This window comes from Nothobranchius furzeri, chromosome 11 (genome assembly GCF_043380555.1).
Source record: "Nothobranchius furzeri strain GRZ-AD chromosome 11, NfurGRZ-RIMD1, whole genome shotgun sequence".
NCBI lineage: Eukaryota > Metazoa > Chordata > Actinopteri > Cyprinodontiformes > Nothobranchiidae > Nothobranchius > Nothobranchius furzeri.
Genome location: NC_091751.1, coordinates 72,977,665 through 72,982,664, shown reverse-complemented (window position 1 = coordinate 72,982,664; position 5,000 = coordinate 72,977,665). Strand labels below are relative to the sequence as shown.

At 45.0% G+C, this 5,000-nt stretch overlaps 1 protein-coding gene across 2 annotated transcripts in view; it reads right to left on the bottom strand.

The window, feature by feature from the left end:
• Positions 1 to 38, bottom strand: part of LOC107373420 (uncharacterized) — a 67,392-nt gene extending 67,354 nt beyond the window's left edge. For both annotated transcript variants that reach the window (XR_011515543.1, XM_070541844.1), the window contains exon 1: positions 1 to 38. This exon is cut by the window's left edge and continues 441 nt beyond it. The gene's annotated coding sequence lies outside the window, so the exon portion shown is untranslated.
• Positions 39 to 5,000: the final 4,962 nt, after the last annotated feature.

The window sequence follows — 5,000 nt, the reverse complement described above, 5'->3', positions numbered from 1 at the left end:
CTGGAAGCTGTGTGCGTAAAAGCAGCGTGCGGCTCTGCCTGACACAGACCTTATGAAACCGGAGTCCTCCCTCCCGTCTCAGATGTCTTTTTGTCCGGGGGGGGGGGGGGGGGGGGGTCACGCAGCACGGTCATGGAACGTTTCTGCGCAGTGAAAGAATCCGGCAGACATCTGTCCCTCGGTGTTTACAGACCTGGGCTGATAAATGTGCACTGCTCCACTTAAACACACACATGTTGGTATACACTTGTGGGGTCTTGTCATTGACTTCCATTCATTTTTGTGGCTGAGTTTTGCCTAACCCATACCCTAACCCTAACAAAAACCAATGGGGTTCTAACCCTGACCTTAACTAAAACTTAATTCACCCAGTAACCTAAAACCAACTTGTTAACTTCTAAAAACGTAAAATGTCCTCACTTTGTAGGGAAAAGGGTCAAAATGGTCCTTAGTATGTAGTATGTAGAGCAAACACACGCACACGCACACACGCACACACACACACTTACACAACACACACACACACTTACACAACACACACACACACACACACACTCACACACACTCACACTTGCACACGCACACACACACGCACACACACACACACACACACACACTCACACTCACACTCGCGCGCACACACACACACACACACACACACAAAAGGATGGTTGGGGCCCATTTGTTCAGGGACGTTTGGGGAGCTGGTTTAATTCCTTATTTAACTATATGTCAACTTTAAGGGTCCACATTTAAATTTGGCAGCATGAAAGTTAAGATTTAGCTTTCTTCCGGCACTCGCAGAGTACAGACGCTTCTGCTTTCGCTCCCTTATCTTTTTCTCCCAAGGCTCTTTGTCCTGTCTGCCCACAGAGCACTTCTCTGCATTTCTTCTGAAAAACCCTATTTATTAGAATAGATTTAATTAATTGGTCATTCAACGTGATCGACAAGATTTTCTCTACGATGAGAACGGAGGAGGGGTTTCCCACTTGCCCGCAAGGGACACGCAGCGGGATCTATGCTCGATTCCTGGAAGGAGTGGAAGATCATATGCCTCTCTCAGCTGTCCATTGAGGACGTCGAAGATGTGTGGATATTCGGCCTGATGATCACTGGATTTCTCCTGATTCGAGTGCGAGGATATCTGGTTTTCTGGAAGTTTGGGAAGACGGGAGCGATTGGAGGGCGACCCGCACCCATGGAAAGCACCGTCCGTGTGGAGACCTCACAGACTGGGATGTTACTCGAGGTGAATCGTAAGCTGGACAATGTTCTAGTTGTGATACCGGTGTTAGTGCGCAAAATGGATGTCATCTCGGAGAGGGTCACCGGACGGTGTGGAGATGTTTAACACCTGAATTGGCTTCACTGGAGGACTTGAATGATCAGTTACAGACTTCAAGGCAGAGAGGAAAATTATCTCTGCCTGAGCCAAACAAAGTCTTGTTATCCAAATCTGACGCCACGGCAGCCTTGTGAATGCCAACAACAAACCCCCACGAAGGAATGCAGACAGATGCTGTGAAAACCCGACCTACCACCCCGCCTTCGGATTGGCGGACTTCAGCCTGGCGAGGTCATCAACCTGCAGGTGTCAATGTGCCCTGCGCTCCTCCCAAGATCTCCCTCCCACCTGAGGCTACAGTGGCTGAGCGCTATAGGGCTGCTCTCGCTGGGGAAACAGGATCCCAGCCCCCCCACCTTCCTCTCGGTGTCTCATGTTGTGAATTGTTGATGTGTCGTGCTCATATGTTTGAGGTGGTTTTTTTGCATAGTACAGCTACGCCCTGCTAGGAGTAACTCTGGTATGCCCTTTTTTTCCTCCCCCAATTTATCCTCATGTAATCCCCTTTTCATCTAATTAACAGTAGCGCGACTCTTGTTGCGAATGACCACAGTACCAATTCTTCTGTACTGAAACAATTGCCCCTCGGGGATGATTAAAGTTTTTTTGAATTTGAATTTGAATTTAACACACAGACAACTGTGTGACCTGATCACATGGGTCCATGTAATTGATGGCAACAGTGAATTACAGACGTGAGCAGAGAGGTAAAATGGCAACTGAGGTTGTTTTTTTGCCAGTTTAGCCCAGTTTCTACTGGTTCAAGTCCAGTTCACTTGTGGGAAGGTTTGTCACACCTATGGTGGCGCTCATATAGAACATTTGCAACAGCTAAAGTGGCAGTGGGTAGTTTCCTGGCGCTAGGGGGCAGTACATGGTTGTTTTACACCATATCTACTTTAAAAATGCATTACGGTAAATGTTACCTGTGAGAAGGTATGTGACCTCATTGTGACTCCTCAGACTTTGATGGCAGGGCAAGAAAGAAAACGATCTTTTATAAAGCACCACTCAAGTTAAAATCACGACGCACCTCACAGATCAAAATATTCAAAACAAAAATAAAGAAAAATCTTGTAAATGTCATCAGCCGGGGTGAGTACTCTTCTCATCTTCTCACTATCTCTGAGTGCTTGGTTTCAGGAGAGGGAGCAACAGCTGTTTCTAATCAGCTGATCAGTGGGCCGATTTAGAAGGAGGAAGGTGGACATGCCTCGACGCCGGATGATTGCCAGTGACTGGTAGTTTCTAGCCCTCGCTTGTCTCTAGCTCTAGTTTTTCTAGTGTGTTTTTCTCTCGTGACGTGGATTGATACTTTTTATGGATTTACTCACCTCAGGTCTGGATTACCATCAGGATTTTTCCCGACACCGATTTGGATTATTCTCTGGTTTGTCTCCTGGTTCACCCTCCTCCAATGGTTCCTCTCCTGGTTCACCCTCCTCCAAGTGCCGACCTGATCTCCACCTCTCGCTCCCTCTCCAGAACCACCCCGGTCCGGATCCAATTTCACCATTCACCTCAACCGCTCTACATTTATTCCCTGGACTTACCCCGGCTCACCCCTCCCACACACGTCTCGTCTCTCTAAGCCATAAGTCCCTCCGTCCACAATTCCCCTACCATACTACTACTTCCATACTCACCTCTGTTCCTCTCCCCTCTAGACGCTGCTTCTCGTTTCTGCACCCGCTGGTTTTCCAGTGCGCTCTTAGTTCATCGTTTTGTCAATATTATTATTTTTTCAAACTACCCGACTCTGACTCTGATTCTGCATGTCCTGGGTTAGATTCTTGCCCCACAACATGACAGTGAAACTCATTAAAAACAATGATTAAACTTAAAAGACAAAAACATAATAAATAAAAATAAAGAATTGTGATTACAAATGCAAGGAAAGGGAGAGAGAAAAAGGAATAGAAAAGGGGGAAATCAATGGATCCCAAGAACGGAGGAATACGTAGAAAGAGCAGAACAAGGAGAGGGCGATGATGAAGGTCACACCAAAACCAGCCTGAACAAGTGAGTCTTAAGCTGCTTTTTAAAGGAGACCACTGAGTCCACTGATCTCAGGCTCAGGGAGAGAGAGTTCCAGACACTGGGGGCCACAGCAGCAAATGATCTGTCACCTTTGGTCTTTAGCCTGGTGCTGCACAACCAGTAGGCTTTGATCACTGGACCTCAGGGACCTGCTGGGGGTGTAGGGACTAAGAAGATCACCAATGTAAGATGGTGCTTGTCCATGTAAGGCCCTATAGACCAGAACCAGGATCTTGAAATGAACCCTGAAGTTGACTGGCAGCCAGTGAAGCTGGAGGAGAAGCGGGGTGATGTGGGTGTGTTTGGAGGACTTGGTCAGAAGCCGAGCACAGGCGTTCTGAACCACCTGTAGACGGTTCAGGGAGGTTCTGCTCAGACACGTGAAAAGAGAGTTACAGTAGTCTAAGCGTGAGGAGATGAAGGTGTGGAGAACTGTCTCAAGTTCAGAGCGGGACAGAAAGGGACTCAGCTTAGCAACGTTCCTGAGATGGAAGAAGGAAGAGCCAACAAGAGAACTGACATGAGAATCCAGGGTGAGAGCTGGGTCAAAGGTCACGCCAAGATTCCTGACAGAAGGTTTGATGTGAGAAGCAAGCTGACCAAGAGAGTCTCTGACTTTGGGAACCAGCTTGTCTGGGGCACAGATGAGGATCTCAGTCTTATCTTCATTCAGTTGAAGAAAGTCATCATCATCATTCTCATCATCATCATGATCGTCATCATCATCATCATCATCATCATCATCATCATCATCATCATCGTCATTCTCTTCAATATCACCATCATCCTGATCATCATCATCGTCATTATGATCACCATCATTATCATGATTGTCATCATCACCATGATCATTTTCGTCATCATGATTGTCATCTTTATCATCATCGTCATCATGATTGAGATCATCATAACCATCATCATGATTGTCATAATCATCATTGTCATCATTCTCATCATCATCATGATCGTCATCATTGTCATGATCATCATCATCATGATTGTCATAATCATCATTGTCATCATTCTCATCATCATCATGATCGTCATCATTGTCATGATCATCATCATCATCATCATCATCATCATCATCACGATCGTAATCATCAACATAATCTTCTTCATTCTCTTCATCATCATGATCGTCATCATCATCATCATCATCATCATCATCATCATCATCATCATCACGATCGTAATCATCAACATAATCTTCTTCATTCTCTTCATCATCATGATCGTCATCATCATCATTGTCATCATTCTCATCATCATCATGATCGTCATAATTGTCATGATCATCATCATCATCATCATCATCATCATCACGATCGTAATCATCAACATAATCTTCATTCTCTTCATCATCATGATTGTTATCATTATCATGATCATGAACATCAACATCATCATTATCAGCATCGTTATCACCATCATCCTGATCATCATCATCATCATTATGATCACCATCATTATCATGATTGTCATCATCACCATGATCATTTTCGTCATCATGATTCTCATCTTTATCATCATCGTCATCATGATTGAGATCATCATAACCATCATCATGATTGTCATAATCATCATTGTCATCATTCTCATCATCATCATG